The sequence below is a fragment of the Nelumbo lutea genome, chromosome 8 (assembly GCF_056320005.1).
Source record: "Nelumbo lutea isolate HS-2025 chromosome 8, American lotus-T2T, whole genome shotgun sequence".
Taxonomy (NCBI): Eukaryota; Viridiplantae; Streptophyta; class Magnoliopsida; order Proteales; family Nelumbonaceae; genus Nelumbo; species Nelumbo lutea.
Window position 1 is genome coordinate 54,813,059 of NC_142691.1, and position 16,900 is coordinate 54,829,958.

Genomic DNA, 16,900 nt, shown 5'->3' on the forward strand with positions numbered 1-16,900 from the left:
GTGTAAAATTATATGGGTTATAAAAATGGTCTTATGTTGTATTGTGTTAATCGAAAATGACATGTTTAGATAAATGGGTTTTATTCATTGTGTCATGTAAATCATATTATAAATAAGTCTTATTCGTATTTAAATATTTGATAGGAATAATAATTAATCGTACTATGTTCGTATCAATTCATAAATCTGAATACCTTTACCCTCAATATAATACAAAAATATGAATTGTTACTTCTAAATTTAAATATAAAATGTCTCTTTTATATATAGAGTTGAGAAAATTTGTTATTTATTTTGTTTAAAAGAAAGAAAAGATGATGTTAAGATAAAAATGACTATTGTTTTAAGGATATATTAATTTCTCTTGTTTTGTTCTTTGGGTTAAAAGATGAAAAAAATAGGTATACAAGGGTTAAGGTTTGATTTTGGTGCAAACCACAGTATAAAATATACTATTTCTCGTTTTCTTTTATAGTGAAAAACAATTTTTATCTCTCCTATTTATATAGGTAGTAATGCTAAATCACATAAATTTTTTGTAATCTTGGTGATGCTTATTTTTCTTTTCTTTACTTTGATCTCTTTTATTTAATTGTTATTAGATTCTCTTAGTTATTATTTCATTTAAAATAGTTTATAGTTTTATCTTATAGTAAATGTTCAAATTTTTACAATATGTCAAGTTGTATCAGTTGATATGTATTATTCTAACAAGATCCTGATATGTAAAACATATAAAAAATGTGAATTTTTTTTTGTCATTTTGGATATGTATTGAATGCTTACTAGAATATTACCATGTATAGCAAGCCTATATTGATCATATCAATATTATACCAATGTCATATTAGTTAATACAATATACAAGGGTGCAAAACGATTTTTAAGATTTAGTGAAATAAAACTTTTTACCATCTTAAGAAGCTTTTTTAATGTCCAAACTTTCTAAACTTACGATCTAAACACTCTTAAATCACCAAATCTAGAAAAAGAAATGAAAAAAAATTGATCAAAAGTTAAATAGCTCTTGTGCAAAAGTTGAAAAAATAAATACATTTTTTTTTTCAATTTTATTCATAATATGTATAATTTTTGTGGTTTTTTTATATTTTTCTTGAGTGCATAAAGTACTTGAATGTGTTGATTTATTCTTTTGTGTTGAAAATCTAATATTTTTTGTCCAACAAATCCATTTACTATTTAAGAAAAAAATTGAGAAAAATATAAAATAATAGAATTTTTTGTATGATCTAATAATAAAAAGTAGTTAAAAATGATTAATTGTATTGGTAAATTCATAAAACTTGTTAAAAATTTATTTTTTTTTATTTTTAGAATTTTTGAAATATAAATATATAAATAATTATTTTAATAACAAAATTGTTAATTACATATCCACTTAAAAGTTATATCAATACATTTTGGATGGTTAGATAGAAATATAAGATAATTGGACTCTTCTCCCTTAAAAGTTACAATTAGACATAAGATTTTTAATGAAAAAATAAAAAATAAATGAAATTACATAAATCCACTAAAATTTTATGTCAAATATTTATTTTGAAATATTTTATTATTTTTAAATAAAAATAATACTAAAAGAGTTACTAAGTTAAATGATTAAAATACAAATTTAATGAATAATCTATTAACTTATAAGGTTATAGTTATAACTGAGGTGTTGTTTAGTACTATGGTTGTTTATTTTAATAATTTTTTTGTACTCTTTTATCTTAAAAAGTGAGAAAATGGATAGTAAACATTTATTAGTGTTGTTTGATAGTTAGGCGGCATTAGATGCCATTAGGCACCACATAAGCTCAACAGTAAATAAATGGTTTGGTGTTAGGGAAACATTAAAATGGTGTTTTCCCCAATGCCTAGATAATGATGACGTAGCACCATTTTCCATGTGATACTATATGTTAATTATGATGAATTTTTCCCTAGGGCCATTAAAGTATGTGATTCTTATGTATGGATATATCATTTATATTTAGTGTTATTGGTGTATTTTTATGATTTATTTGAGTTTTTATAGTATTTTCACATGTATCCTCTATGTGCATCTTAATTTGTTATATATATTTGTGTATCCAAAGTGTATCCTAATATGCCTTTTAAAATTGTCTTTCTGATATATTTTGCATTTCCAATACTTTGAACCTTGCTTATAAAGTGATTGTTGTAAGCCCAACACTTAGTAAATTAAAATGCTCTATGCTTTATTAAGTCATAGTACCAAAGTAACCCCTTAGTGGGTAGAGATGTAAATGGATCATATCAGATTCAAATCAAGGCATATTCGAATTCGATCTAACACTGTTAAGGGGAGATCCGATCAGATTTCATAAATGTGGATTTAAATTCGAATCCAATGAGATCATCAGATCTTTAGATTTGATCCGATTTGATATGATTTTAAAAAAAAAAAATGTTATTAAAAGAAAATAAAATGTAACAATTTAAATAAAGAAACACAAAAAATACAAATATATTTTCAACTATTTTGATCAGATTCTATTATCTTATTCAATTTGATTTGAAGATCCAAACTAGGGAGATTCGAGTTCGACAAAATAAGATCGGATTGGAACATGATCCAATCCATTTACACCCCTATTAGTGGGTCAAAAACTAGGTGGATTTAAGTGAGTTAGGTTAATTTATAGGTACCCATTTGGGTTAACTACTTGTTTATCTTCTATTTTATTTTAATTTTTTCTCTTCTTTGTTATTTTTATTTTTATTCTTTCTCTCTCTCCTTCCTACCATATCTCTTCTTTTTACCTCTTTCCCATATTTTCTTTTGACTTTATTTCATCTCTCTTTATAGTTCATAAATTCTCTCCCCTCAATCTTGTAATATTTTTGTTCTTTCCTCTTGCTCTCTATCCTCTAATAGCATCTAAAATCTCTTCTTAGAGTTCAGTTTCAGTCAGTGCAAAGCCCGTTCAAATAGCCTTTATAGCATTGCATTGGGAATATCTCCATACTTCTATACTTTATTTCATGGGGAGATATTCCCAATGTAAGGTTGCAAGAGGCTGCATGAACGATGTGAGTATGGACTTGCATTGACTGAACCCAATCTCCTCTTCCCACTCTATCTCCTAATCTCTCTCATCTCATCTTGTCTCTCCTCTCTCTTTTTATCTTGCCAATTTGCTCTCTTCTCTCTCTCATCAATTTAATCTCTCTCCCTTCTCTCTCTTTTTTCTTCTTATTTTTCGATCCTCCCAATCATCTATCATTTATCTTATCTCTTCTCATTCTCTTTTCTCCTCTTTCTTTCTCATTCTTTGTTCTCTCTCTCTCTCTCTCTCCTTTCAATTCTAATTGGGTTCAACCAACTGACTTGATGGTAAAAAGGGTGCAACTTGGGGGTCCACCATATGCTTAGATCATTTTAGCCCACAATTTTTCATGGGTTGCGCTTCAACTTTTAATCCTCATATTGGGCCTAGGCCTAAAACTTTGGATTTTTTTATTTAGGCGTATCAGAGAAGCAATTTTAAGAGATGTACTAGGATAAGCCTTGGATATGCATGCGCATTGGAGAAAATCAAGATGCACATAGATATACATAGAAACACTATAAATACTTCAATAAATCATAAAAATATATCATTAACACTAAATATAAGGCCTCAATGAGATATACATACATTAAATTAATATATTTTAATAGGTTTTATGAAAAAATACATCATAGTTAATTATAATTTTCATTAAAAAACCTCACGCTTAATTATAATTTATAAATTATAATTCTTAAGTTTTAAAGGATGGAAAAAGCCCAACTATCTTATCCAACAATAAATTATGCATTGGCGTAACTCCTAAGTGAAGAATATAATTAATAATTATTTCTTATTTAAATAATTACTTAAAATTTTTAATTTAAGAACTACAAAAAATAAAAAATAATTAAACATTTTACAATATATTAAAAAAAGTAACTATTGAATTTTGAATTTCTCTATGGATATGATAGATCATCCATAGATCTACAATATATCCAATCCTTTCAATTAGATAAAAAAATAATATTAATAATCATTTAGTTTTAATTTTGAAGCTAAAAGTATAAAAAATAAAAATATATATTGAAGAAGAAATTTCAATTGCTCTATGGATATGATATCGTTCATAGATCTACAACATACATGGTCTTTATGAGAAGATCACATGAAAATGTAAATAATTAATATTTATTATTTAATTCCAAAATTACAAAAAATAAAAAAATGGGGAACAAGACTTAAATATTACTCTGAGTTTTCAAGAATTGACTTAAACATACCCTGTGTTTTTAAAATAGACTTAAATATACCTTATGACTCTTTTATCCTTTGTTTTCTTCCAAATTTTCAAAATATACCCTGATTTTCTATTCTGATATGGGGGTTTCAAATTTTAAATTATACACATACCCAAAGTTCTAGACTTTAGTTGCTACTAACCGAGTTTTTGCTTTGAGAAAATCCCATCTCTAAATATAGATTGTGTAAAACAAGCTATGTAACTAATCACAAGTGAAGCTTTTTGTGTGCATTGAAGTTGAATGAGTAAAAAAATCCTTCTTTGATGAATGTCGCATGCACACATATGGCTTTATTCTACTATTATCTAGATGTGGACTTGAGAAATTCAATAACCCTGATCTAAATTGTGAATGACTTCCAATGACTTTATTATGCTACTCACATTTCAAATCAATGTTTGTATCTATATAAAATTAAGATAATATGCATTGTCAACAAACCCATTTTATTCTCTCTCTCTCTCTATCTATCTCTTAACCAAACCAGTACTATTGCTTGTCATTTTCTCTTCCCTCCTCCTGCATTTCATCATCATCATCATCATCATCTTCTTCTTCTTCTTCTTCTTGTCCAAAAGAGTAGAATAGGATTTTTAAAATTCAAAATGACTTCACATGCGCATTTTTATTGATCGAGGGTATGTTTAAGTCACGTAGGGTCATCCCACAAGGTATATTTAAGTATTTTACCAAAAAAAAATGTTGTACAAGAAATTTCAATTGGATATGATTCTTCTTCTTCTTCTTGTCCAAAAGAGTAGAATAGGATTTTTAAAATTCAAAATGACTTCACATGCGCATTTTTATTGATCGAGGGTATGTTTAAGTCACGTAGGGTCATCCCACAAGGTATATTTAAGTATTTTACCAAAAAAAAAAATGTTGTACAAGAAATTTCAATTGGATATGATAAATAATCCATATGTCTAAAACATATTAAGTTTTTATAGGTAGATAAAAAATACATTTTTCAATTTTTGTTATTTTATATTTTCCTAATTTCCTTCATAAAATAACAATAGTAAAACTATGATTTTCGACATAAGAAATGCATATCAATATAGAATTAAAAATTTTCAAGCATTCAAGCAAAAAAATATATATTATGAGAAATTTTGAAAAACTTACCCATTTTTTTCAATATTTTCCAAAACTTAAAATTCTTTAAAAACCTTAATGGTTCACACTTGTTATTTCGGTTTTTTTTTTTTTTTTTGTACAGATCTAGCATTCTAAGAATGAGGTTTGTAGTTTTAGAGTCACTTGGGGGGGGGGGTGAAAGAAGACTTATTTTAGGGGAAAGAAACCTTCTTTACCCTTTTATTTTTTTCCTTTTTTGTATGTATCATTTTCGTAGTGTATCAATTGTTACCCCTTTGATACGCCTGATACATGGCTGATATGGGAAAATATATGATACAATGGAAAAAAAGATGATACCACCTATTTTCCATTGTATCACGTATTGAGCCTTTAAAGAGACAATATGATACACTCCATATTGGGTGTATTGTATCGAAATTTTTAACTTTGCATATCTGAATACACACACACACACACACACACACACACTTGTATGTCAAATCTTGGTGTGGGTTAGGTTTAGGTTTAACACATTGGACTTGACTTCACGCTCTGTTTGGGTTTGGGCCTTAGGCCCAATTCTTAAGGTTGGCCTTAGTTGACCTTAAACATTGCCTAGCCTACCTGACTTGTAACCCTAGATGGTAATATACAGATTTCCAAAAAAATATTTCTCAATACTTACATAGGTTTAAATATTTAAATGGGTCAAAATGGATGGGTTAGGTTGGGTTTCCATTGATATACATGGCAAGAGTATGGGCTATTGATGGGTGTAGATAGTTCATCCTCAACCTGCACCCAACCATCCATTTACTACCTCAATTGTTTGACCAAGATAATTGATTGTGGACCCACCACCCAAAGTAAAGTAGCTTCATTTCCAAGTAAATTTTAGAAACAACAGTGCAAAATTGAAAATAGATAAATGATTAGTTAAATAAAATAAAGATAAGAATGAAATTAAAAATATACAAAACAAATAAAAAATAAAGCAAAATTCTACTTATAAATAACAATCAATATGTAAGCTATGGATGTCTAAAGAAAACCAATGGGGCACAAGTTTACATTGGAGGAAAATTATTGCAAAGATTTTGTTCCACATTCCACAATTGTAAGTAAAAAATTTAGAAGTGCTTATGTTCACAATTGCTTAATTGATTTGCATATTCATTTTCTTTGAACTCAAGTTCATGATTCATCATTCCCAACCCTTTAATTTTTATTCTCATAGTGTTTGAAGTGTTATACATAGTGTTGAATTTGTTCCATAAGCTAAATTTGGAAAGAATACAAATGCAAATATGTACAGTGCAAATACCTAGAAAATAATACAAAATACAAGGTTTTGCACTCTACATATTTTTATTTGTACACCTTCCAAACTGAGCTATAGTGTTCAAGTAAGGGATATATGACTTAATACATGTAAGAGAATTTGCACATAGAAATGTTGCATGGAATAAAATCTTAGCAAAAATTTCCCCCCAATAAAAATTTTATATCCAATAGGTCCTCTTTATTTTCTACCTCTACCTAACACTTCTAAAATGGCTAGCTAAAATTCAGTGGAAGTTTTAGAAATTATCATTATACATGAGAGGAGGTTGAGCTAATTTCCCTATCTAATAGGAGCCCTCCCCCCCCCCCCCTCCCCTAACCTAAGATTATTGAATTAATATAATTCATTTTCTTTTACTATGCTTATTTATATAGGCTTAAATTCATGGGTGGCCTAGCCTAACCTAGGGCTTCACTTGAGTGTGATTACCAAATAAGCTTGCTTCTAAGTCTACCAATCAAAGCAATGTTAACACAATTTAGGGGAAATTTGATATATATTAGGGTTTTAACTTCACCTAACTTCAGCAACTAAGCTAATGGATACATCATACAAAACTTGGTAATTCTATTTTTACAAATTGTTCTAAAGAAACATAACCTATAGGATGGGTGGATCTCTTCAAAATCAAGATTGCTAATATTTAAGTCTAGGCCAAAACAAGCATTAAAAGGAAATGTTAAAAAGTTGAATTCTTTTTCTTTTGTCTCAAGTAAATTCTACTATGTAAAAAGAGCCCAAATTGGATTGGCCCTTGTATTAATTAGAAAGACACTAATTTCACTTCCATGCATGTCTCTGTGATCTATTTTTGGTTTCATGCATAGGGGTTGGCCATGTAAGTTGAGAAAGCATTTGGACTTTTTTTTTTACACTTGTCCCTTAAAATAGCCCCAACCTACCCTTGAAAAAGATTAAAATCAACTTTTGATACAGGTATGGAATATTTGTTATGTGCTCATTCATTATGCTTACAATGGTATGTGCCTACCACATCTTGACTTAATCAGCCCAACATCAGTATTGGTTTAGTCATTTTAGTTATCAAATTTTGAATTGCACTACAAGAAAAAACGATCTAAGCGTAGTCACAATGTTGTAAGACTCAAAGCAAACTAAAAACCGATTTGTTCTATGGGTCATGGTTATTTTGGCTTATCAGGCGGTTGGTCCATTCTTGTAAAAACTTTCACTTAATTGGGACCTAGAATGGTCATCGGTTCTTGATTTTCATAGTCTAACCATCCTTTTACCAATAACTAATAAGTGTACATGTGCACATGGCAATTTTTTATGATGATGATGATGATTGTAAATAATAAGTTTTCAATATTTTCTACAATTTTTTTATATTTCTATGTCTATAAAAATTATAATTATTATCATACTTATTTTTATTTAATATGATGAATATATGATATTAAAGATGTGCCCAAATATTTTCTACAATGTTTTTTTATATTTTTCATACTTTTGTGTGTTTTCATCATTTTGAATTTTTATTATTATTTAATTATAACATCTAGGATTGACATATGTAACCCAAGAGGTTGAATTGTTGAATCACCACCAAATAGGAAAAAAATTCCATTTTTAGTTGGTTTTACATTTGTATTTTATTTCTATCATAAATAAAAACAATTATTCTTTGTCATACTTATTTTTCTTTAATATGGTTAATTAATATGGGATTCAACGAAAGACCCTAAATATAAGACTTAATGGAAGGGAATTGAATGAGGAAAAATGTAGTAGTTTAAATTATATTTTGTGCCCTTACAATTAGAGTGACCAAATTCAAAAATAGGGGTATTCTAGTCAAGAATAGGATTCAATGAATGTTAATGGACATTAATAGCTTAGACATAAGGCTTAATCAGAAGGATTTAAATGAGGAGAAAAGTGGTTGTTCAAATTAAATTTCTATCCTTATAATTAGAGCATGACCAAATTCAAAAATTATGGTATTTTAGTCAAACAAAAGTTCCACACATGATTCTTACAAAAATGCCTTAAACATATGATTCAATGAAGGTGATTGCAAGTTAATACCTTAAATGTTGGAATTAATGAAAGGTAATTAAATGCATTGAATATCTTAAATTTACCTCTTTTCAACTCATTTAATATTAGCAACCGGTTACTCTATTTGTCCTTATGCTTACCAATAAATTTAAATATGGATGGGTAACTTATATCCTTAAAAAAATCTAGAAATATTCTTGAAGATATTCATGCCTTTTAAAGTATATATATAACAAAATGGGGGTATACATATATTTTATAAAACAAGATGAATTATATAAAAAATTAAATTACAAAAATGCAATATAAACTATTTTGAATCCAACAAAATAGGATTGGATTCGGATTTGAATCAGGTAATGATATAGTTTATTTGCCCCCCTAATCACCACTAGTTGAATTTACATAAATTTTGAGATACTTGATTATTACAATAAAGTATGTTTTGTATATGAAATTTTTATTGATTACTGCTAAGCCACGAACACATATTTTTGAAATTCTACCATTTCTAAGGTTTTCTAAGTGTATAAGCTATTGATTATTTTATTAATCTTTAACTAATTTTCCCTAAAACATTCATGGGTGTCTTAAATTTTCTACAATATCCACATGTATCAATATCTAAAAACTATATGCATACATCTCCTAAAATTGCCTTTTTCTGATACTCTTTGTATTTTACACGAAAAAATAGCCTTTGCCTCCTTATCCTATGACCTGTACAAAAAAACAGTTTTGGAAGATATGACAATTCCAATTGGACCCACATAAGTGGTTATGATTTGCTTTTGTAACCCAATAATTGCCCTTAAACACAATACATCCAAGAAACCATTTGGTGATGGTTGAAAGTGGCTGAACTTGAATGACTTGTTGATTTGCTTTGTAGTGAACAAAATAATTGTATAACAAATTATTGTGGGTATCAACACAATTTCAATTTCAGCGATGAGCTGACAACATTAACTAGCTTATATATAGTAGGAAGTAGTCCACGTGAAAAATGATTTATGCTTGTTGTGACCTTAGAAAATTTTCCTTTTATAGGTTTTTAAAAGATAAAACTAACCAAAAGACATTAATACCTCATTTTTCATTAATTAAAATGCCTATCTATTATATTAGAAAAGTTAATCAACATAAAAAGTAAATACAAAACTCGACATATGATTAAATGTCTAATAATATTAAAAACAAACAAAACAATTAATTGGCTTGCTTGTTCGTTATTTGTAACCAAAGTAGTACATATTAGATTAGAAAACTATTGAATTGAAGTATTACTATGCAATATTATATTCATTTGATTAGAATATTAATCTAATAAAAACAAATAAATACACTAAAACAATAAGTTTTAAGAAATAATTATCATAGCACCACTCTATTGTATATAAAAAACAATTGGGTTCACGTTGGTGATTCATTTGCCTTGGACCAAGGTGAGTCAACAGTTAAACTATCTAGGCCCATAAAGCCATGGATCATTAATAAAAATATATAAAAATAGATAAAAATTAAAAATAAAAAATAAAAACTAACAAATGGGCTTTGTCTTTGATTTTATATATTCATCATGTGAACGATTAAAAGTGTGATAAATAATGATTGTTGTTATTAATGATAAAAATGACTAAAAATAACATACACACACAAACGGGTTTAATTTTGGCTAACTATACTAAAATGGAGCAGATATGGATCTTGCCCATTGATCTATCAACTTAACTCGTAACTTAGCTTAGGGGAAAATCTATGCTGCGAAAAAGACATAATATCAGAAGGGCTTTGACCAATCAAAATTCCTCAGTATTTTTTTTTTTTTATAAATATATGCCTTCCTAGTATAATAGTCGAACCCCTATCTTATAAACAAAACTGTAGCCACTTCAGTATGAACTAACAATATTAACAACTTAGGGGCCGTTTGATTGCAACTGAGGGTCTGAGGCAAATAAACTTAGAAGCCTATTACTCTATTAAAGTGTTAAGTGAGTAGGTTTCTAAGGAGGCCGTGGGTTCATTAATAAACACTATACGTATTTGGGTAGATTAATATAGCCTTGAATATTTTATTATTTAATTACTCTATTTATTAAGACATAAAGCAAAAAAATCATTCTATTTAGCCACTTTAACCATTATGAAAGCATTCCTAAGAATACACTATGGGCCATTCCTATAATCCTCAGCTCTACTATGGAGACGGAGGCATTGGCACTATTACATGACTTGAAGTTTTCATTGGAGCTTTGTTAGAGGGCTGAGGGAGACGCACTGATTGTGATCAAAAGCTTTGTTAGAGGAATATGATACTCCTTGACGGATTAGAATAGTTCTGGCCACTTGCAGAGCTTCTGTTGTTTCAATTCCACTTGCAGAGGAATGAATTGTTTGTTTATTTGTTGTAATTCTAAAAATAAAAAATATATAAATAAAATTGATATATAAAAAGTTGTGTTATTTGGGTCAAATGGGTTGATAGTTCGATTACATCGGTTAATAGGTCACTAATCAAGTAACAGTTCTTGACTAAGGAACAATTTAAGGGTGAAACATAAGTGGTTTCTTAGACAGTTTTCAAGCTAAACAGTTTGGCCGCATGCAGGGGCAGAGCCAAGTATATTGCTGGGGTCTTTGGCCCCCCAAACGTTTTGTTAAAATTAGGGCTGTTCATAAGAATCCCAATCCGATCAAATCGACCAACCCGGACTGACTCAATCCGAGTCGGCCAGGTTTTCATCAGTACCGATCAGTTTCGGGTTGGGAAAATATATAAACTGATATATCGGGTCGGTTTTCGGTTTTCTTGTGTGAAAACCGAAACCAACCCGACCCGAACCGAATTAATCTTCTACTAGTTCGGTAGTTCCTAGTTTGAGTAGTTTCCTACTTAACTATAACTAGTCTTCTATTAGAACTAGAAGGCCCATTAGGCAATTACAATTAGAATAGGCAATCTATCCTAGTTTCTAACTTTCTATAATCTTTTACACCAAATGGGCAACCCATTAGGCAATTACAATTAGAATTCAATTAGGTGTCCTTTTGTACAGGAGCAAAACCGAAACCGACCCAAATCGGTCCAACCCGACTCAAACTGAACAGGTTGGTTTGGCCTATTAGTGGGTCGGTTTCGGTTTCCACCTCAGGTAACCCAACCAGGTCGGGTCGGTTGGAAAAACCCCAATAAACTGACCCAACCCAACCTGTGAACACCCCTAGTTAAAATCATTATTTATATAGTTAGTAAATGAAGGCATGGTCAAAAACTTAATAAAGTGTATACTTGACCCCCCAAAACTTGAGATAAAATGCTAAGGATCACTCTCCAACCCTCCTCCAACTCTCAAAATAAAAAAAAAAAAAGAACAACTGTTTGTTTTTTTTTTTCTTAAAAAATAATCCCTAAAAATAATAATAATAATAATTCCTGGCTCCGCCATTGACCGCATGGGTCAATGAGCCACTCACCAAGTCAACAGTTTTTGACAAAGGAATGATTTAGGGGTGAAACAGAACCAATTGCATGGATGGTTTTCAAACTGAATGATCTGAGTGTCTCGGTACAATTCAAAAACTATAATCTCTTGTATTCCGCGATTTTCTTGCTACAACTATTAAAAAATGGCGTACCCTAAACACTTGTTAAACTAAATTCCTCTCATCAAACTTACAAAAATTATAAGGTAAATCCAATTTTTTTGATAGATATGATAAATCCAAATTTGATTCATTTATATTTGAATTTGAATTAAATGTTACCTATTCTAATGGACTTTGGATGATATTAAATAGCAAAGTTTTTCAAAATATAATATACTAGCAGGGACCCATGTAATGCACGAGATTTGTGAAAAAAAGTGAAATAATAAAAATAAATAACAGTATAATACCATCATGAAGGATTGTAATGTTTAAATTATATGGTATGTAATCACATTAAAATCAATTATGAACACATGGTAGACAAATGCTATGGAGAGAGAGAGAGAGAGAGAGAGAGAGAGGTTAAATTTCTGAAAATAATTTAATAAATATATAATTTTCAGAAAATTAATTATTATAGTTAATTAAATACTCAGGAAATTAATTTTCTGATTATTTACTAATAATTTAAGTATTGCAATAAAATATCACAATTAAACAATTTTCTGAAAATAATTAAATAAATATATAATTTTCAGGAAATTAATTATTAGAGTTAATTAAATAATCAGGAAATTAATTTTCCAAATATTTACTAATAATTTAAGTATTGTAACAAAATATCACAATTAAACAATTCTATGAAAATAATTAAATAAATATATGAAAATTAAGTATTGCAATAAAATATAACAATTAAACAATTTTCTAAAAATAATTAAATAAGTATGCCAATAAATTATCACAATTAAACAATTTTCTGAAAAAAATTAAATAAATATCTGAAAATATATTTCTGAAAAACAATTTGAAAATAAATATCTGAAAATATCACGATTATTATTAATTTCAATATTGTTATAATTATTTTCTAGTTTTAAGAATATTTTTAAAATTTATTTACAAGCTTCGTTATTTTAACTATTTAAAATCTAGTTGTGTTAAATATTTCGTTATTTGAATATTTAAATAATATGTAAAATATTTAAATTTTTTTGTTATTTGAATTTTATTTATTTTATAGATGTTACATAATATTAAATATTTTGTTATATAATTATTTAGTTTTTTTTAATATTTTCTTATTTAAGATGTTTAGTTATTGAATTATTGAAAAAACATTTTATTTTTTTAATGTTAAATTTTTATTATATGAATAACATTTAAATTGAATATTTAGGAAGATCACAATTTATATTGTTAGTATATTATTTCTTCATGAATTTTGTAAAAATGTAAAATTATTAATAATATGAATATTATTAAATCTATTAGACTTATTTTATTTGTGTTTTTAATAAATATTTTAAATTTGTCATATAATTTTGTTAAAATATTTAAATAATTCTTAAAATTTTTAATTCAAACTTTCTTTAGATAGGTATAAATAAAAAGTGGGGGAGAGGATGAATAGGAATAGAGATAATTTAGGAGATAAATAAGATTAGAGATAATTTAGGAGAAAATGGGGGATAAGGGGAGGTAGTTTAGCAGAAATTTTAAGAGAGAATATTATTTAGGTTATTGAGAATGTGTGTGTGGGAAGGAGGAGGAGCCGGAGGAGGGGAGAGAGAGAGAGAGAGAGAGAGAGAGAGATTTTAGGTAATTATTTATGGGGAAGAAGAGCATGTCATTGGTTGTATAAAAGATGACAGAATTAAAAAATAAAAAATTCAATATATATATATATATATATATATTCATACTTTGTTTACATAGATATGGATAAAAAGTGGGGGAGAGGATAATTTTTGGTTATCATATTATCTATTTCTATTAATCATCATATTTTTATTATGAATTTATTATAAAATAAATATACAATAGTTTAACAATAATTCAATTATCAATGATAATTCATTTTTGGTAATATTTTGAATATTCTTTTGTAATTGTGACCATTTTTGTTAGTTATTGGTACTTTTGGAAATTGTCATATTTTCAGAAATATTTCTAATTATTTATTAATGTTATAAATGGTTAAGGGGACCATAAATTATTCAAAATAATAATTAAAAAGTATTATTAAGGTTATAATAAGTAAAAACAAACTATAAATTATTAATGTAACCGTGTGTAAATATTTATTTTAAAAAATAACTATTTATTTTAAATAGCAATGTAATTATTTATATTTTTTAAAATATAAAAAACCTAAAAACCAAACCATGTGTAATTATTTATTTTAAATGATGGTGTAATTATTTATATTTTTAAATATAAAAAACCTGAAACCAAATTATGTTTAATTATTTATTTATTTGTTTTTTAAATAATTATTTTAATATTAATTATTAAACGGGCCCCCTCCTTCTTCAATTATAGTAATCGCATGTAATTATTTATTTTAAATTAGCGGGGACCCGTGCGGTGCATGGGATTTATTAAGCAAAAGAGAAATAATAAAAAGGGTCATTTACTAAAATACCCTTATAGTTTCATGGATTTACTAAAATCTACCCTATAGTTGGCATTTTACTAAAACACCATTTATAATTTGCAATGGATTTAATCAATCTTCCATTAGATAATAGTGGAAAATGGCAATGTTGACCCTAGTGTTCATTTAAATAAATTTAATCAAAAGAAAATAGAAATAAAATTACAATTTTTGCCCCCAATAAGACATGGACAACCACTCTATTGGCTATATTTGGCCAATTTTTTTCTGTATGAAAAAGTATTAAGGGTATTTTTGGAATAAAAAATCATGGACCTAATGGCAAAACAAGCACTCCCTAATGAAAGGTTGATTAAGTAAATAAGTTATAAAATATATGGGATGTTTTAGTAAAATGAAAACTATAAGGTAGATTTAAGTAATATATAAAACTATAAGGTGTGCTCTAGTAAATGACCCTAATAGAAACACATAAGAGTATACAATTGTTTTATATTTTCAACTTTTTAAATAATTAATAATTTCTCATATTTTATATACTACTTTTAATAAAATTTTTATAGCACAAAAATAGCAATAATTAATTTCAGTTAGGTTTATTCATCAAACTTATGAAACCGACCAACCCGGTCAACTTGACTCGAGTTGGTCGGTTTTCTAGTATTTTATGTCGGTTTTGGTTCAAAAAATCCCCAATTCGACCTAGTTGGATCAGTTTCACTTTGGCCATTTGTAAATCGACCAAAATCGAATGACTTAACCATGGATACATATTAATATTTATATTTTAAATATGAAAAATTGAGAAATTTTGCATATTTCTTAGTCTAAAATGTTTTATTTCATAAATCTAATTTTTAATAATTGCATTGTAATTTTTAAAATTTAATTTAATTTTTAGGTTTAAATCTTTTGAACTGACTGACCTTTTTGTGAAAACCGACCCAAACCAGTGAGTGGGTCGGTTTTCACAAATGGTAAGTCAATTTCAATTGACCAACTCCCCAACCTGACCAGGTCAATTTGGTTGCCAAATAGCCTACGACTAGACCAAACCAACTCATCAACATTCATAATTTTAGCTAAATTAATAGTCCTATCTCCGAAGAATAACAATAGTTTAATCTCCAATAATTATTGAAAATTTATAGCGAAAATACACAATATTGAAAATATAATAAGTATTAAAAATATATTAGTTTAGTCAATAAATAGTATAATCTCAAATAATAGTTTAATCTCTAATAAATATTAATTAATCAATAAGTTATAACAAAAATACAATAAATACAATAAGTACAATAAATTAAATTTCAAAGATTCAATAATAGTAGTTTAATCTCCAATAATTATTGAATTTTTTTGTTAAATAACAAAACAAAATAAATTTATACATAATCATTGAAATACATTTATCATAAAAACAATAAATAATTACTAAAATACAATAAATATTAATTTTAGTGTATATAATTATATAATAATTATAGATTAAGAGTTTAAAATTATTATTAATAAATAATAATTTTTTGAAAGTTTTTTCTCGAACTATTACTTAATATAAGTGGAATTATTTATTTTCAATATTATGTAAAAATATTAAATTATTATTAATTTCAATTTTATGTTATAATTATTTTTCTACTTTAAAGAGAATTTTTAATTTATTACATAATTCCATTATTTTAACTATTTAAAATCTAGTTATGATAAATACTTAAATAATCTATAAAATGTTTAAAAGTTTTTGTTATTTAAATTTTATTTATTTAAAGCTATTACATATTATTAAATATTTGAAAAACTTTTAAATTGATAATCCATAAAAACACAATTTAAATTGTTAGTACATAACTTTGTGATATATTTAGTACAAATATAAAATTATTTTTTGTGTTTTTAATAAATATTTTAAGTTATTATATAATTTTGTTATAATATTTAAATAATTCTTAATTTTTTTAATCCAACTTTCTTTAGATAGATATAGATAAAAAGTAGGGGTGAGGATAAATAGGAATTAGAGATAATTTAGGAGAGAAACTCTCTACTAAATTAGAGATAATTT